Below are 12,267 nucleotides of genomic sequence, written 5' to 3' on the forward strand. Positions count from 1 at the left end.
AGGCATACCAAGTCTACCAATTAGCACTAATAACAAGATGTGAATAGTAATCAAAACCACGTAATATAAAGAACAATCATTATTATCCAAACATGTAAAAAAAATTGTTGCATACTCCCTCACAACTAGTTTCCACACCTCTCCCAAGTCCTCCAAAACTCAACAAAAGAAAAATATTATAGATCCCCCCATGTTGTTACTAAAAAAATAATTGGGATAATAATAAATTACCATAAACATAATTATTACAATGGCTCCAAGTAAACCTCAATGCTGATATCAATTAAACTCCATGAAGAAACATAATACCAAAGAGATAAAACCTTTAAATCATATCACATACCATTTCCTACTACTAACACCTCAAAGAGATAAGTTGTGCCAATTAAGGTATCCTTCACAACAACCCAACTAAACTTTTTTGACAATATTAAACCATTCAATTTTTATATATCAAATAAAACAAGTGTATCTCAAAAAACCACCATTGATGTAGTCCTCTCTAAAATAAAATAAAATATCCAACTCAAATTTATTCAATACCTAGGAATAATATCAATAACATCTCCTAAAATTGTCATCAATGTAATCGTAAATTTGTAGTGTCCTAAATTGTACTCCCTTACAATTTTGTCCTCACTTGGGCCCTCACCTTGGTATTTGTCCCCTAAAGCCTGATTGAAGCCCTAATTTTGATCACACTATGTATTTCATACAAATTTCATGATCTGTGTTTCCTTCCCCAAGATCTTGAGCCGCTGATGTCCAGAACTAGGGCATCGGGTGCCTTGGTCCTCAAGGAACAAAGCGCCCAGTGCCTTGGTCCTCTTCAAAAGGGCCCATTTTGGGGCCTCATAACAGTAACATGATTAGAGAAAGAACCTCGATCTCGTGTCGATTCATGTCAAAAAAATAAAATAAAAAATCGACTAGCATGTATAAAAGGAGGTCTACCCCTCTCATTTCAAACTTAATCAAAAAAATTCAATTCCTCAATTACATCCAGCAAATTCAAGTGAGCAAGCAATCAATCTTCTTTCAAGCATTGGAGAAGAAGTAAAGTCAAGATTCAAGCATGGAGATGACATTCTTGTTATATGTTTTATGAAGACTATCTACATGAAACCCTAATTCCTTGTGAAGACAAAAAAAACTTCATCAAAAGGTATATCATTAGTGTTTCAGACATTTTCAGCATTTCCCTCAAAAGGAAATCATTTCCATTGAAGTACTTCTTTTACATTTCAATTCTATTTCATTGTTAATTCCAATTTATTGAGGTTTGAGCTAAGGCAAACCCCTATTCCCAACCATTTTCCCTTCTCTAATGTGTGCGGGAATTATTAGGATCAACATTGTTTGCAGAGACAAACATATTCCCTTTTAGATGGCGGTAAATTCGAAGGACCAGAGCGACGAGCATTCTGGTCCCAACAATTCAGGAGGATCTTCTAGGAACAAATTAGAACATTCACATATTGCTCATATTTAGGTTTGTGGCTCCATTCAATGATTGTAGCTCACTGTTTATGCATAATTGCTTCAATTTACAAATATTTACCCTAATTTCAGAATTATTAATCAAATCAATTAAATTCAAAGGGAAATAAGAGGCACATCTAAAACCCCTAGAATATGATCAAAATCTAGATCTATCAAGGCTAGATCTATCAAATTCCATGTTTCCCTAATGTAATTATTTCTAAGCAAAAATTAGTGGTTTTACTACACATTAATGGGTGAAACCCTAATTTTTCACCCTTACAAAATCAAACTCATTTAAACAAGGATATAAACATGTCGACCACTCCTCAAATTAACCCTTCAAAGATAATAAGCATATATCAAGATCCATGTGCATGAGAAGAAAAAACATAAAACATAATCCATCTAAAAATAAAGAAATATAGGTAATAGAGGATTATTTATTGTATACCAAGAGTAGGGAATGAGATTAACCCTATAGGATACACCAAGCCACAATGACTCTCTCCAAGAAAAATCTCCTATAGAGGTCCATAATAGATTCACAAGCATATCCAAATGATAGTTTATCAATCTTCCTACTCAAACCTCATTAGAGAGTAACCATCTTAATAAAAGTATCTAATACCCAAGAAAACTCTATTCTCAACCAAGTATCTAAGTACTCATGAGTATTTCTAACTAATCAATCCACTCTAAGATTGAAATGCAATAGCTCACTATCATGATTCTCTCAAGCAAAAGATCAAGGTATTCATTACCAACAAAATTAACTATATTACTATCAAAACTGGAACCAAATGTGTACAAAATATAGGAACACATCATGAAAATATGTATTAACATCTCTTCCCAATTAATGTATCCTTCTCCCAAGAGCACTTTTGTCATATCAAAACTCCAACTAATATTTAAAGTAAATCAAGTCTTAATATCAAACACTCTCTCAACCAAGGATCCCTTGTCAAAATTGACACCCCTCCAAAGACTACAAAAGTACTCAAAGGTGAAAGAAGATATCTATATATCCAATCAAAGTACTCTCACTACATACAAAAACCATAAAACAATATTTTTCTTATGACTACCACAACCACTACAAAAGGTTATCCATCACTAAGTGACAAATCGACATCACTACCAAAACCTCTATCTAAATTTTTATACTGAGCTAACAATGGTATTGTTATAACCATCTTCTAAATTCATATCACCAATGTTCTACATGCATTCAACTACAATACTAGTATCTCAAGAGAATAAAGAAGAACAAAAATCTCCAAGTCAAGAGATAAACCCCAAAACCATCACTATCAAAAGCTCCAACTAAATTATGCAACCAATATATCCATTGCATTATGAAAACAAGCTACAAGCCCCAAAAAATAACTATCTAGGCACTCTAATCATCCATCCACTCATCCCAATTCAACATACCGATGCACAAATAACCATAGAAAAGGTCAATTGAATAAATCTACATTAACACTAAAAGGACTTATGGATATAGACAATCCACGTCTGAGTCATTTTATAACCAATGGGTGATTAGCTAATAAGTTATAAATTTATAAATTTTATAAAAAAAAAAAAAACATTCAAACTCGTCATCAATTTAGAAATCTACAAAACTAAGATAGCAAATAATATAACCTATAAATCTCTTGTGACTCAAGCAATAGATCAAATCCAAATTAATTTTTTAAATAAATATACAATGAGTTTATATGTCGGTTTTGTAATGAACCATAGAAAAATAATGAAAATGTAATATCCCTATTCCAAACCTAAGAATTATTTAAATATAGAAAATAAAGAAACAAAATACGATGAAAGATTCAAAAAATATTACTAAATTCAAACCTTGGATGTATTTGATATGCTCTTGAATGCTTAATGTGAAATTTTTTGTTGCTCTTTAATTTAGCATTATGTATCTATAGATTAATCATTCATTCATGATTTGATAAAGGACCAAAGTTTGATTTATAGATTTTTGAACATGAGTATGTAAGGCAAGGATTTAAGCTTTCAATGGACAGTGAGATTAATTGAAATAAGTGGAGAATCTCCACTAACTAAGAAGAGTTGTGAGGGCTCTTTAGTGGGATCTAATATGGGTGAGGAAAATTAGCATATTTTGTTAGAGCATATTTAGCTATTAGTTGATTTTTTACAACTAGTTACGCTTTTTTGCTTAAGTTCACTTAGGAGTGCTTTCTTCTAATTTAGCTTTTGTGCATATAGTTTAGCTAGAATTGAGATTTATTTAGCTCCTCATGCTTGTACTTTAGTTCTCCTAAATTTAGCTTTGTACTTTCTTTATAATCACCTCATTGTACAATTATAATTCATTATGTATTCTTTGTCTTTGAGTAATATAGCATTCTTTTGTGCAGCTCTCGTTTGTGGAAGGTGTTCTTGTTTGTTGTTTGATCTTGCAGGCTTGTGTTGCAAAATTCAACATATTATCAGAGCTTTGAAACTTCAACAACTTTTTGATTTATTTTGGCTGATTATTTATGGATGGATTAAAAACAAAGTTAATATGGATGAGCTATAATGAAATATGAGTGGATGATTAGATTTTTAATTATTTTATGAGAAATAAATAAAAATTAAATTTTTTTTATTTTAAAATGAATAGATGGGTATTAGTGTAGTTAACAATAAAATATAAATTATTAAATTAATTAGATGTGGTAAATAAAAAGGGAAATGAAAATGAAATGAGAAAAATTTGGCATGGTATTAAGATGTGATGCTAGATGTCACACTAGATGGTGGTAAGAAATAAGTATATGTTTTACCCCTCTTTAAAACAACATTGTGAAGTAATAGTAAATTAGATATGGGCACACAATGGGATGAGATAACATGTCCCAAGTATTTTAGAATATATTGATGATTTAGGTATATCTCTCAAGAGGATGGGTGGGTTCGAAGAACACAACTTTTCTCTTAAGATGGATGAAAGAGGAATAAAATAGTTATGGATGAATGGAATAAATAGCTGAATTTAGGTATTCATGGTGGGGTGAATAGATTAGTGATGATGGATAGAGTTAGTTAAAATATGGATGCTAAGGATGAAAACATCAATGATGAATGGAATAGAGAATTAATAAAGGGTGAATATTGTATAAATAATGGGGATAGGTGAATTTTTAATTTTTAAATTTAGAAGAAATAGATGGATATGATGGATACATTAAACAATTAATACTTTTTTATATTTTTATTTTTAAATAATTTTTATTATTTTTTATAATGATAAACAGTCATTAGAAATCTATTTTCAAACACTTTTTATTTAGATGTGTCAAAAAATTAGCTTTCACCTTTAACAAGTTTATGTTAAGCGCACAGATATGCTGAGAAGAGGGGAGAATTAGTATATGTCAATTTTCACTTCAAACTTAAAGTAAGATCAATACCATTTTTGCATCTCACATTATCATTAGAACAACTATACAAGTGATAAGAACAACCACACATCAATACATACAAGGGGAAAACCACAAAGAGAAAAGTTTCTTGGATCTACTACCCAAATCAAGCCTCACAAAATAATAAAATAAGTTACAATGATTTTGCAGGAACCAACCTACAAAAGACATCAATCCTCTAATCCAAAGGATTGAGCACCAATTCAAACTAATGAGGTACCACCCTCAAATACAAGGAAGATATAGGAAATATAAAAAATATGTCATGCAGACCTTCCAAGCTCAAGAATCATCATCTATCTAATATTATATGCTTCAGAAAACTCTCATAGTGTATATAGGATATGCATCTTAGTTTGTATACCGCGCAATATATATACTTCTCTTTATTGAGTGCACATCCTGCATGACTTCTACCACTTTTACATACATTGAAATGGAACTGATTGTCATTATATATGCATTCCAATATTATGTACGTCATATCTACCTAGAACTTAATTCAATGTCTGCAAATCGACCAGGGATAAAATCCTTAATCCAAACATGTAGTCATCTTGGTCCCAATGTGTTATACCACAAGTTCACATTATGTGTAACCCAACATGAATTGAACTAGTCCCAATCTACCTTCACACGCTTCCTATAGGTGGCACGCATTTCCTTTCTCTATTGCATCCAATGAAAACATATACAAAGTCAATAAGCTAACATAATGTACATTTTGTCATTTCTAACATTCTATCTACTCAACCAAATCATTTGAACTTGGATATAACATGCTTTATCTGTAAATTTATTTCCAAATTGTAAGTCATAATTACCAATGGTGGTAGAATGCAATACCAAAAACCATGACACTCCAACATAATACAAATATTGTCTCTGAGAAATAGACCTCAAGAACCTATCACAGACACTTCCAAACCTTCTCAAATACCCTAGACAATCAGGAGCGACTAATATTGATACATGATGATAAAATTAAGAGAATTGTCCAACAATACTAAACTCTATCCTTTGATTAATCAAATATTCCGACATAACACCATATTTTTTACATCAATTACAACACTATCTTCAACATTTTATTCAAGTTACAATATGTTAGAAAACTTTTTCAAAGTGTAACCATGTAACAATACTTGAAGGATTTTCATTATTAAAATTTATTGTTTTCCCTCTTTTTTTATAGGAGTGGTCTTCCACATTGTTCAATATTCCCATACCACTTAGGGGAGTCGATATACACAATAGTTTTGATGGGGTGCACCTATCTTGGTAAGTATGTTCTCAAGTTTCTTGTTCGTAACTTTAATTTTCTCATTGGCTTGTGGATTACATGGAGAAGGTTTATAATGTTGAATCTTGTATTCATGGGTAAATGCAAAAATCAAGTCAAAAATAAATTATGGTCATTGATTACTTACAATCTTTTGGTACACCAAACCTTGCAAAGATTTTGATATGCAAAAACTCTACTACTTTAAAGTCTCGTGCATGTTTCAATGCCACAACCTCAACCCACTTAGTGACATAATTTATGGAAACCAAATATACTCTTTGTTTCTATATGGAGAATTGATATGTCCCACAAAGTCTAACCCCCATTGATTGAAATGTTCAATGGATAGATGTGACTAAAGTGGCATCTCATTAGAATGCATTAGCCCATCCATTGACATTTACCACAATGATGAACATACTCCTTGCAATATTTATAAAGTCTATGCTAGTAATAATTGAAAGGATTTTTTTTACAATGTTTAGCTGCAGAATATCATGCACATGGTTTTGTATGAGATGTTATAAGTACATAGAAGACATCATCTTCAGCTACACATCAATGTATAACATTATCAATCCTAGTGTGGAAGAGAATCCTATCAATCCAAGTGCATTGTCCACCAAGGCCAACAATTTTCTTTTGATCCCGAGAAAATAAATATGGGCGAAAATTAAAAGTAGCTAGATAATTATAAATATCAACAAACCAAGGACTTTTAATAGAGAATGCAAAAATATTCTCATCAAGAAAGCCATAATCAACTAGAATGAATTCATCAACGTTTAGTAACTTGGATAAGAAATCGACAGCAACATTCTCATGTCTAGGCTTACCAAGTATAGTAATAAAAAATTCTTGTAATAATAATAATCATCTAATAACTCTCTCAAAGATAACATGTTTATTTATTGATTAATGAATTGTGAAATGATTAGGATGAACAAACTTTGTATATCATGTGATATAATGATGAAATATATTAATTGCATACAAAATAGCTAATAACTCTTTCTCAATTACTATATAATTTATCTTAACACTAGTGAAATTTGTGCTTATGTAATAAATCGAGTAATAATATGCACCATCCTTTTGGCCTAATACTTCTCTTGCAAAAGTATTAGAGGCTTCAATGTGGATGTGAAATGATAATTCCCAATTAGGGCCTTGCATAATTGGTGTAGTGACGAGATTTTCCTTAATGGTCTCAAAAACATGATAATATTTGGTCCAAAAAATAACTATCTTTCCCTGGTAAAATAAAAAGTGGTTAAGAAATTTTATTGAAATCTTGAATGAATGTCCTATAATTATATCCTTCCTGTCCTAGGAAACTATGAACATATTTTTAACAAGTAGATATAGGTGAATCTTAGATAATTTGTACTTTATTTTGATCAACCTCAATACCATTAGAAGAAATGTAATGACCCAATACTATATATTTAATTATTAAAATGTAACATTTTTCGTAATTAAGAAAAAGGTTGGTAACTTTACATATATAAAGAACACAAAATTCTTCTTAGCTTCCTCATAAATATTACCATAAATAGTAAAATCATCAATATATAATTCAATGCAGTCATGAATAAGATTGGAAAAAATACTCAAAATAGCCCTTTGAAAGCCCTTTGAAAACTAGTGTTACATATCCAAAGGTAAAATGTTATACACAAATGTTCCCAAGGTACAAATAAATATAGTATTTTAATTATATCCACTAAAATCGTCCAAGCACGAAAATAATTTTTTCCTCGTAAGAGTATCAAGCACTTTGTCAATAAAAGCTAAAGGAAAATGATCATTTTTAGTTGCTTTGTTAAGAGCTCTATAATCAACCACTTTTTAGAAGCACTACTACCAATAGTGAAACCCATTACCTATATTAAATTGGATAAATTAAACCTATATTTATTAACTTTTGAAATTCTTCTTTGACAATTTCACGTAAGATGCTATTCAATCTTCGTTGTGGTTGTCTCACTAGATGACTTCCCTCCATATAAATATGGTGGTGCAAGTGTCTAGATGTTTACCACATGTATCTTGATATTCCCATGTAAATGTAGCTATATGAGTTCTTATCATAAAATCATTTTTTTATGTGTTGCTTAATTGTGAAATTATATTAACTGTTTTTTAGGTAAAATTTACATTGTTTATGATTGAGTAGGTCTAGATAAATTAATAGCTATTGATTTTGAAATAAATGGTAATAATGGATAAGTAATGATTGTTTAATTTGAATAAATGTTTTATCAAACAAAATAAAACTATACAAACAATCATGTGGTAATAATTGATGCAATGTGATGAAATGTTGTAGAGATTGTGAATCATCAATAAAGGAAAATTTTCAAATGGAAACTTATAATCTATACAAGAATGAAATATTGATTTTTTTCAAGATATCATTTGAATAATGCCTTTTTTGAAATAAATTAATGATGATAGCATCTTCTAACAGTTCATGAAGATTAAGACTTTGATGAAGATTAAGACTTTGATCAATTGTTATAATAGGAAATTATTTTTCAATATCACTATTAACCCATAGTGGATCTTATGTTTCTAATAGAGGTTGTGTTGGAGGATACAATGTTAATTGTTACTTTTTTCCCCATTGGAAATAGCTATATTACTTATGAAGACATATGATGTGGCTAATCAAGGTCATCCTAGGATCAGAAGATATCCCTCTAAATTTATTTCATGCTGCAAAACTATAAAGTCAATTGAATATTCCCATGATTCAACAGAAATAATGACATCTTTGAAATCATACCTTTTGATTTTACTAAAGAATGATCTTTCACCTGAAGAACTATAGGTGTAAGTTGAAGTCTTGAAGATGAAACTTTTCTTTAGTTTCACTAATCATAACATTCATTATAGCACCCAAAATAATAAGTGTATTCAAATTAAAAATTTGACCAATACAAATTTGAATCATTGGACTCCCAAGATCAAAATACTTAAGAACTAAAATATTTCCTAACATAATATCTATATTTTTTTTCCATTGACTTGAACAACCTTGGGATCTTGTTTCTTTTTGTATTTCCTTGTACATAATTCCTAAACTATGTAAGTATTTTACTACTTGCAAAAGAGGAATTTTGACACATACATTTCTTAATTGATTAGTGAGATCAAATTGTACATTAGAAAGTTCATTTTGAGCAGGTCAAGAATGAAATTGATCTCGATATGGAGGTGGTGTCAGTTCTACTATTATTTTATCAAGACCAAGTTGAGATTCTTCAAGTTCCTCTTGTGATTCCTCAAGTTCAATATTTACAAGATATTTTGGTTCTTGAATGGTTTTTCTCACCAACATTGTATCCCATTAATATATAGTGTATTGATAAGATAGTTTGGATATCTAGATACTTCTTTATTATACATAGGTTGGTGAATCTTATTATTATTTGAATTTGATGTGGTTTGTGTATGCATTGATGTGGCCCTTCATGGTTGAGATGAATTTTGTGATTGATTACTATATGTTGGTAGTATAGGTGGTAAAAATTATTGTTTTGGTAATTGATATGAATTATAGTAGGTGTAAGATATGGTGGATATTGTGGAAACTATGGTAGTCTCTCCCTCCATGATTGTTGGCAATATAGTTGCAGGTATTGATTTGGTCACTAAGGATAGGATATGATTGTTGCGAGCCTCCATACCATTCTAGTGGAGTAGAATATGGAAATTGTCACTTGGTCCCATAGAATTGTAGGATGCATTCAAATCATTGAGCATACCTAGTGACATATTTTGTGCTTGCCAAGATCTCCTTTGACCCAAGTAATAAACGAGTTCTTCAATATACTATGTTTCCATCACATATATAGCTAATGAGCATAAAAAATAATTTCTAATAGCATCCTCTAGAGAAGACATATTAGTTTTATTATAAGAGCATTATTTACTAGTATGTCTCTTATGACAAGTAGGATGGAAAATAGCAAGTGCTTTTTCAGCCTCTTCCTATTTCTTATGTGTATACAAAGTATACTTTCTAACTTGTATGACTCAAGAGATCTACAACATGAAGTAATGTATTTAACTCTTGCTTCGTAATATCAAATGTGCCACCTTGATAAACTTATTTACTAGAATAACTCCTTAAAGTTCAATGGGATCTTGAATCATTCCTAGAAAATTCACAAATTTTATCAAATGCAAGTTTAGAAGCATCTCCACCATCTATAAGATTCAAAGCATCAATACATTTATCATGAATATCTCTTAGAAAAATTATTTTAGTAGCCTCATTTGGTAGTCTTGTTTATCATATTCTTTGAAACTAACTAAGGATTGTTCAAGAAAATCCTCTATTGTTTCTTCTTCTCATTATGACATTTGAAAAATCTCACCTCGAACATTTTTTACAATAATCATGATATTTTGCCAATAATCATTCATTCATATTACTCCATGCATGAATAGAGTGTCGTCCAAGACCCATGAACCACCATAATCCAACATTCTTTGATGTTGTTGGAAATACTTTAAGCTATTTAGCATCACTTTTGTATCATGGCTACAAAACAACACATAAAATTCAAATAAAAACATGTCAAGATGTTCAATGAAAAGACCTCAAAAAAATTGGTAAGACTAAATGAGTTATATTTTTCATAGGTGCTTCCTCTTCAAGATTGATAATGGGAAATTGAAATGCAATAGGGTAACTATTGGCCAAGGCTCAATCAACTTCATGATTATTTCCTTGTGCATCAACCATATTTCATAAGGTCCATGGTATCCAATGAATAGTTAAAGATGAAGGATGTGGTTATCTTTCTAACTTATTGCCTCTCACCACACCTTAAAGCATAGGATGCTCTAAATTGTTCTACAAGATATGATGGACTAAGAAGTTTCTTTGATGGTTTAGTTTTATCTAAATATTCAAATGGAATATGTGGTGGTGACTCGAGATCTATTGAATTTGTCCATTTGTGAATTCTATATGGGTTGACTCATTCACATTTTGTCTAGATCAAGTTCAACTAGCTTTCGTTTTTCTTGTTCTCTCAAAGGTTGTGGCTTAATCCCTCATGTGGGTTTCTTTTGATTTGACAAGCTACTTACAACAATTTATTCAATAAATATATATTTATCATCATTGACTTAATTCATGCATCTATATGATTTAAATGGTGCAAATCAAAGATTAATACCTAAAAAGGTTGAAAATTGTGTAAACTTTCTCCTTGATGCACTAGTCCTTACTCAATTGACTAGGCTATCAAGTCTTTAATACCCTAACTTGTGAAACATGTAGTGATGTTTCTTACACAAGGACTGGAGGTAAAGAATCAAGTTTAAAGAAATCCAATTTATTCTAGCAAATAAATGGTCAAAACTAAAATTCTACCTTAAGTTTTGTCCTAAACTTTCTACAAGAATATTTCTACTATGAAAATAATTTGTTACATGAAAATAATTAATTATACTACATGAATATTGTTGTTCAACTAAAAAACAAGAAACACTTTTCAACAAGAAATAGATTTATAAGCCACTCAAACTGAATGAGATGTAGATAGAAATTATTATAAGTAAAGCGTAAATCAGTGTACTCTTATGCATAAAAATAAATATGAAAAACCATTATAACTCACATGTCTATTTTAATAGTTTATAATTATGACATAACAATAACAAGATAATAAATAAGGATCATGATACTCTTGTAAATAATACTCCAAACATAATGAAACGAAAAAAAAATTATAAGCCTCCCTTGAGTAGGCTCACCTCCCAATCTGCCAAATGATAGATTGAATTTTTACAACTCCTCTTGATAAAAAATAATTATATCTCTTGTATTATTATTTGATTATTAGATATTACATTTCTCCATGCCATGATTTATATGTCCATGATTCATAATAGCTAAACTATAGAAAGCTATAGAACATTATGTTGGCCTTTGGCTCATAACCATAGAGATAGATTTAGGTCTTATGGCCACAATATTATTTTAACAAACTAATTTTTTTTTGGCTTGTAATTATAACAATAAAA

This window comes from Cryptomeria japonica, chromosome 9 (assembly GCF_030272615.1).
Source record: "Cryptomeria japonica chromosome 9, Sugi_1.0, whole genome shotgun sequence".
Lineage (NCBI taxonomy): Eukaryota > Viridiplantae > Streptophyta > Pinopsida > Cupressales > Cupressaceae > Cryptomeria > Cryptomeria japonica.